The sequence below is a fragment of the Lepidochelys kempii genome, chromosome 11 (assembly GCF_965140265.1).
Source record: "Lepidochelys kempii isolate rLepKem1 chromosome 11, rLepKem1.hap2, whole genome shotgun sequence".
Lineage (NCBI taxonomy): Eukaryota > Metazoa > Chordata > Testudines > Cheloniidae > Lepidochelys > Lepidochelys kempii.
The window spans coordinates 55,592,162-55,600,739 of record NC_133266.1 but is presented as its reverse complement, the minus strand read 5'-3'; positions in this window follow the sequence as shown (position 1 = coordinate 55,600,739).

Sequence of the window (8,578 nt, the reverse complement as noted above, 5' to 3'; positions counted from 1 at the left end):
AAATGAAAGTTTTAGGATTTCATTTAAAAGAAAAGACATCACATCTTCTCCTTGTTGCAGTGGGTGTGGAAATATAATTAATGTTATTGACATGCAAGCATATCATAGGGTGGATTCTTTTAACACTGTCTTCTGTGTAATGGGAGCCTAGACTTTGAAGATGTGCCAGCAGTCAATGTCAGTTTTTAATTGGAGATTGTGACCTCTTTTTATCCATGGATAAAAGGCATACATCTAAACTCATTCTGATAGACCCTTCCATGGTATTTGATACTGCCCACCACCACATATGTCTGTCCTGCCTCAGAGACTTAGCAGGGTTGAACAAGAGAACACTGAGATGATTCCAATCTTTTCTCTTTGGCTGAACTCAGAGTGTTGTAATAGGCAACTACACTACCTCTTCCAGGGTTTGCACCTCTGAAGTCCCATGAGGCTCATTTATTTCCCCCCTCTATGCGACATCTGCATGAGGCCATTGTGGGAGATCGTTCATGAGTATTTGGCTCAAGTGTGAGCAACACACAGACAGCATCCAAATGCTAATTGTCATAGTTTCAGGGTGCCCACACAGGTCTCAGGTCTCCAGCCATCACCTGTCACTGGTCATGGACACTTGTCCCACTCCCTGGTGACCAGGATTTTAAGGCTGCCCAGCCATCTGCTATCGACTGTGATATCCTCAGCAAGCCAATCTGCCTAAAGGCCAATGCCTATGCCTATGCTTTGCTTTTTCTCTGAGGGCTATGAACAGCGCATTGCCAGCCATTGCAAGATACAATGCAGATCTTTCTAAGCAAGCACATTTATTCTTAAGGTAAAAGCATTATAGAAAAAACAATTTTTTTTAAAAAAAGTAAGAGTTCCTATCCTCTTGTTAAAAATGTATCAGAGATCACCCATCAGTCTTATGGGGCCCAAGTAGTCCAAAGTCTTTCCAATATTTCTGCAAGGGTTGTGGGCCCCAGAGGATCCTGTCCATTTTCTGGATCAGAAAGAAGGCCACGAGTCAGTTCAAGCTCATCTTTTTATATCAAAAGCCCTTTCTTTGTTTCCTAGTCTCCGGAAAACCCAGTCTGAACCAGTATATGCAAACCACCCCAAGGAATGGAACTTCTCTGGAGTTGTTTAGTCTCAGTGACTTGCCTTAATCATGCCCCACCCCCCCTTTTTTTTGGGTTCCTGTAAGAGCTGTGGTAATCTTCCTCCCTGAAATTGCCTACAATCCCAGGCCCACAGGGATACATAAATGCAGTACAATATGGCCTCCAAAGATATTGCATGCAGTTGCAATCTCTCTCACATTAACAATACCATCTTACAATTATCTCAGTGCCTGAGAGTAATGAGTGCCTGGATGAAGCATATTTGGCTAAAACTGAACAGAGGAGAGGAGAAAGAGAGAGATGTTTTGCTAGTGAAAAAAGATAAGCACTTAAGAAATGAACATCCTATGTCCGTAACATTTCCCTCTGTGACCCTAAGAACCCCTCAGTGTCAACTGGTATTTTTGTGAGTAGCCAGTAACAGGGGTTGGATACTACAGGGGAATGCTCCAAGGGAGCATCAGGAATGGGGTGCACCTATTGTTAACCTGCAAGCCCTGAGGAGACTGTTTGGGTGGCTAGCAGACTGGTGGTGTCAGGGAGCTGGCACCCAGGTAAGCTCCAGAAAGTATTTTGCTGGAGGCAGGGGATAGCACACATGGGCACCCTGACCCCTCTATGCCTAGAGCTGGCCAGAAAATGGAAGTCACTTCCCACCAAACATGTTATGTTTTTGAAAAAAAAATAATCCCAAATTGGGATGAAAAGTCTATAATGTGAGACTTTTCACAGGAAGAGCTTTCCAGAAGAATTCCTCTTTGTGAGAACTGAATTAGAATTTTTGGGCAGGTGTTTGCCCTCCTGGAGGGTTTTTGGCAATTTTACTTTCTGCTGAGAACCCCAGGTCTCCACCTTCTCAGCAGCCCAGCTCCTCACACCCAACACTGGGTCCAAGCCTCGCTGTTTGCACCCATTTCTATGAAATGGAACTGAGCCAAATACCAGATCCAAACCCCATTGACTTTGGGGCAGATTTATCTAGTCTGCTGTATGGGAACATTCTGGCCCATCTAGCCTTTCTGAAAAATTGCAAGTTAGTGCAGGTAACTAAACCAGTTTCTGTTGCTGACACTAACCCGTCTCCCTTTACTGAACCTCCCTGACTCTGAGGAAGGAATATGAAACTTGTAAATTAATGGAGAGATGGACAGACAGTGAAGACAAACTGCTGAACTGATAGACAAATAACTAGGTTTCCTAATATCTTATGCCAGATATTATGGCTGTTTGCATGATTAGCTGTTGAGGACTAGAAAAATTAGGCTGTCAGTTTTCTTACTGACAACTGCATAATTCACTTCCTTAGTAAACTCAATTAGAGCTATAGCTATGGATGGGAAAAGGCCTGAAGTCAGATTATGGCCCATAAAAGAATTAGAAGTCCAATAATTGTATAATGGAAACTAAGCAACTACTTCCATCATCTTAGAAGTAACAGAAGTTACTTAGAAAGGCAGTTGTTCAATGTTAATCACAGTGCACTTTTCTGACAAGACATTGCTTTCCATGATTTAATCCAGCTAGAGCACAAATGTTGTTAAATAAATGTCAAGAGTTTAAGAAATATATGCAACTTGTCAGTTTGTTTAATCTAATTCCAGGCTCTGCTATGAGTCCATGTCTTGCAGGAATAATCTTACCTTCCTTAGTGTTCTTTTTATAGCATAGTCTTAAAGACAACCATAGTATTTCATTTCAAAGCTCATTGACAGAACTATATATAGGGCCAGTCTGTATGGATGTTCAGATCAAGAATCCTTACCACCCACATGCCTTATGCTCTCCCTACAACGTTGAGAGACAGTTTCAGTCCCTGAATTCAGGACTGCATCCCTCTAGCATTTCAATGGTGCAGAGAGAAAACACTGTGCTATCTTTTTACTCTCTGCATCAGCAAGTGGAACTGGTTAGAGCTGCAAGGGAAGGTAGAGTGCATTATCCATTTTTTTTTAACCAAGCAAAATAACTGTGATCCTAATGACAGGTGGAGCTGGGGGTGAGGCCTATAATACAGGCTGCTTGATACTATCCACTATATTTTCATTTGTTTATAACATTGCCAAATATTAACAATTTGGAGTGAAATTTTCCATGCTGTCTGCCTCAGATGAAAGGTCTTTGGAAAGTTTCAGCTAAAACAATTCAGCTGTTTTGGAGAATGAGATCAGGAGAAAATGTGTTGTTTTGCCCATGTTAAAAAGAATTCTTACAACTGTTTGGTTCAGAAGCACTAGTTCCTCTCAGCTTTGGAGTAGGGTCTGAAAATTTGGCACGGGCTCCTATGGGGCAAAGTTATTAGCCTTTGAAAAAATCTCAGTTTGTGCATGCTCAATACAGACTTCTTGGAATATGTCTGCTAAATTCTTCAAAGATTCAGTCTGCATTGAGCGTGCTCCAGCATGGGCTGCAGGGGCAGAGCAGGAATTCTCCTACAAGCCCTGCTCCTGGTGATCAGGGGGTACTGTGGCACCAGGCACAAAAATTCAGAGCCTGCTGACTGCCTCTCCCTTGCTATCAAGTAGGGGCAGGATCCAATGCGGTGAGCAGGTAGATAGGAAGTCAGGGGGGTCAGGGACAGTAGCTAAGGTGAGAAGACAGAGCAGTGGGGGACAAAGACAGGGTTGACGTGGGGACAGGACAGAAGGGTCTATAAATCTGCAGAGCACACTCCTCTCTCAAAACTGGAACTGAATCCAGGAGTCTTATGCTGTCAGCAAATAGCTGTAAAAACCACTGGTAAAATGTGCCTCCCCCCGTCTGGTGCTTGATCTATGTCAAGTGTAACAGCCCACCACTATCAGTCACTCCATTCGCTCCAGTGGCAAACGTCTGTGCTGTAGATCTAAGTGTCCCAACCCTGCTGGTGATGATCCAACTTGTGCAATTCGGTTCCACGTGAGAGAATTTTTATTTTTGACTTATTTTTAAAAAAGACGTTACCACCATAGTAGGTAAGAGACAAAAACTGGGAAAAGAAACAATATGGAGAGCAACTGCATAACACTTTGCATACACAGCTATTTAACATAATCATAGCAGGTTTCGCTCATATGTCTGAAAGCTTGTAAAGAAATACATGGCTTCCTGCAGTGCTTTCCTCTGAGTGAAAATGCCAACCTAATAAATGGGTAAGAAGCATTTAATGGTACAATACACATATCCTCGCAGCCTGTTTTTCTAAGCACTATGCACTTTAGAACAGGCAAGTTTCAAGTGTTCGTTTTAAGATTCATGTTTATTTATCTCTCAAATTCCATACCCCCCCCCCCCCCCGAATTCTATAGGTGCACATCTGTGCTCTGGGCACCTATTCCATACATTTAAAAATCACAATGTAGAATATCACTACTGGTATTGCTACTTTACTGTTCAGCATCTGTGTGCTGTTGGTGGTTCTGGCAGGTCGGGCACTTAAGTGCTCTTTTCTCTGTGATTATCAGAAAGAACGGGTCACTAGAGATGAGTCAGTAAATGGGATGAGATTTTTTCCTTAAGAAACATTGTTTCCTTATTTCCCAAAGCACTCCTTTGATTACAGCATGGAGTCTAGTTGCAGGATCTCAGCAGCTATGTTAGTTGCCAGTGGGTTTCACTGAAGATTTTTAAAAATCTTAAAGCTCTTAGGGATTTTTAGGTTTAGTTTTGGAAATGTGCAAGAGGAGAAGGGGAGAAAATAAAGAGCTATTTGCATAAAAGCAAGCAAATTGTTTTAGGTTTTGGTCAGCTAAACACTGAGGTCTGAAAGTTCATTATTTATAGCGAAGTGCAGCAATATCTGCATTCTCAAGACAGACATTTCTCATTTCATGTTCACTTCATTCATAAACTTCACTGTTTCAAAAGACACACAACGGGACAAACTCTGAAGTCAGTTACTATAAATCCTGAGTAAACTCATTGAAACCACTGGTTTCAGAGTAGCAGCCGTGTTAGTCTGTATTCGCAAAAAGAAAAGGAACTTGTGGCACCTTAGAGACTAACCAATTTATTTGAGCATGAGCTTTCGTGAGCTACAGCTCACTTCATCGGATGCATAAAATGAAGTGAGCTGTAGCTCACGAAAGCTCATGCTCAAATAAATTAGTTAGTCTCTAAGGTGCCACAAGTCCTCCTTTTCTTTTTTTGAAACCACTGGATTATCCAAAACCAGTATTGTTCTGTGCTAGCAGCAGGGGAAGCTTCTATCATATAATTACCATAGTAACTATGTTGCAGCAATTTGCAAATCTGCTCCCAGCTCTGGCAGAGGGCTTGCTGGAGAAGCAAAATTTCTAGCAAATCCTATGGTGATGAAGTTCGGGAGGGACGAGAGCAGGGTAGGTTCTATCCCTGCCTCAGATCCTGTATTTTCCTTTTTCAAGCTTATAATTTAACTTTTAAAAATTAACATATGGGGCGGGGGAGGAGTCTCCACCCTTCAGGGGGTACTTGCGTATGGGATGGCAGCTGTGGGACATTCTGTCAGAGTGCGCTTCAGAAAGAAGGGGCCAGGTCAGGGGGTGCTCTCCTCTGAGCAGGAGCTGTGAGGCAGTAGGGAGCGATTGCTCACAATGAGCAGGTAGCCAGGTTGGAGATGTCTCTGCTGTGAGCAGGATCCACAGATGGAAGAGGAGCCAGGTTGAGGTTGGGGAGGCTTACATTTAATGTGTCTAACCTGGAAGTATCTGGAGATTTTGGATTTTAGAGTCATGACAGTTTTATGCCTAATAAAGCTGTCACAGGCCCAGGACTAAATAATGCCCATCCTGAGTCTTAGGCGGGTGCAAGGCTGGGGAAGTTCCATAATGTGGGAGTGGAAATATTTCTCTTGTAGGCTGATCTTTTTTTTAAACGGTGGCTGTCTGAAACAGATGCCATAGTTGGGACTTTAGAATAAGGCCCAGGGAAATGGATTTGTTGGGCAGGCAAAGCAGTCAGATGTGCATGATAAGTGAATATGTCACATAGCTTTGTAATTTATCACATAGATATTACCTCCTAATATGTATTAGATGTAAGATACATGTGTATGTGTGTGAGCTAGTTATATGCAATATGTATCACAGCAAAAACAAATATGGACATTGCTCTTAATTCACATCACTATCACTTACAGTTCAGCTTTCCTTGGTTTTATTATTAGGGAAGGATTAAGAGGAGGTAGATTCCTTCTCAGGGAATTTTAGAATAAAACTTTTCTTGTACTATTGAAAAAATAAATATTTTTTTTTGACAATTTACTTTTGGGAGTCACAGATGATAACTCCTAGACTGAATTCAATAGATTCATTATTCAAACACAATTCATTCGGAGCAACTGTTTGATCATAGGATATTTAATATTTTATTTCCACTTAAAGAAAGGCATGAAAAATAGATAAAATGGGATACCGGAAAGACTGATTATCTATGAAAAATTATTCTGTGCAACTGCAACCACACAGCAAATCAGAGAGATTAGGGCCTGTTCCTGAGTTTTGTCCATTAAGTTTTATCATTGACTTCATTGGGGAAAGTTGAGGTTATAAATATGGTTTAATTTATAGCATGTTAGCATCAAAATATCAGAATTGATCAGTTACCACTTAGCACTTATCTGGTTTTTGATGTAGATGTTCACATGCTTCATTTCTGACAGTAACTTTAAAAAATCTCAGATGCTCTTTTGCTTGCTGTTCAATAAATTATGCTCCAGATTTTAAAGAGTTTGCCTTTGCACAACGCATTTAAATGACTGTATCCCATTTTCACCTGATTAGAATGGAAGGCAATCCTGCCGAAATTTACAGTCCTTGAAAAATATCCTGCTCAGCAGCTTGCAGAAAGTCATCACAGGACAAATGTTAATATTTTAAACTCATTCCCCTCTCCCCCTTTCAAAGCAGAATTGAAAAAAGCAGCAGCAGAGAGCCAGCTTCTGCATTCAGTTAAGCCAAGAATTTCAGGGAGTTAACTGTTTGTTTCTTTTGTGCAAAATTCAGCATCTCTCTTCCCTTTAATCAAAGTACACATGGATTTCTTACAAGGAACACAAGTAATGTTTCCAGAATATACCAAAATGTAAAAAGGACTGGATTAGAGAGAGACAGTTTCTTCTCTCTAGCACACACAAACAATCCTGGGACAACTGCAGAAACCCAATACAGATTCTAGTGGGGTATCAACACAACACAGATCTGCTGCCACTTTATCTCCTCCACGCTGTCAGTCACTGTTGTGGCTCCCATCATCTGTCTCTGTAAGAGAGTGGGGAGACCCAAGTGCATGGTCATCTCTTTGCCATTCTAGAGACCTCTCCTTCCTAGCTCAAGCCCTGGCAGCCACTGATACACGCCCTAAATTCCAGATTGCTCCTCCCATCACTGTATCTACAGCGTGGGTTCTGGAGCTTCCTCCAAATAAACTAGGAGGTCTAGTTTCCATACCCAGCTCTCCTGGAATTGGCTCTCCATAGTAAGGCAGGGCACCCAGTAAGACACCATGCTCCCCCTTCCACCCAACCTCCCCTTCCTTCAGCATTTCCTGTTCTCACTTTTCATAAGTCATTAGGCCCAAGGCCTCACAAAGCACAATTGGTTTTGCTGACTGAGCCCATCAGAGCCCCTATTAGAGAACAAGACCCTTCTAGCTATACAGCCATGCTGTCACCCACGAGCTGACTATCCATAATCCTGCACATACTGAGTCACTACTTCCTCCCCAGCCATCCAGAACAGGACTGAAGTGCACTGATAGGTCAGTGCAAGGAATCTTGCACTACTTCTGCAGATGCTGTACCTGTAGTGTAAATACACAGAGGACTTCAGTATCTTGGTCTTTTAATCTTAATACCTTTCATGAAAACTAAAATTTACTTAAAATTAGAAAAAAAGGTGTTGAATTAATAACTCAAAGCTGTTTCAAAACAAATAATATCAAACCACCAACTAACACACTGGTCCAGATAATTAATTCTGAATTACAGTGAAAATAGAGATAGTTATGCCATCCACACTACTAGTGAAAGGATTAATCAAGTACCCAGGGAAACAATGACTGCAGTCAAGTGTTTTCGTGAAAGCTATGTTAAGCATTGAAATGACTTGACAGTTGGCCAGAAACCAATTTATCTTCAGCCCATTTTTGGAGTACTGCTCTTATTAGTTTTATTAGTACTGCTCTTTGTAGATCACTTGGATAACAGCCAGTGAGTCAGTGATATGTTTTCTCCACACCTAAAGTGCAATTATATGCTTTCAGCTATAGCAAGTGGGCTCAACAAACAACAGGAGGGAGAAGGGGAAATATGACAGATCTCCTAGGCTAGCTAGTGCATATTTTTTTTCTAATGTGGAAAGCAAATGGTGCCAGGTGAGTACATTTAAAATATAAAACAACAGGACAGAGGCAGTAAGAAAAATCTGCACAACTCGGTGCAGGACAGATTTAGCTTTTTTCTCTTAGCTGCACATTGATTCCCATGATACTTAGACGCAGTGGAAAGGTAGCCCAGT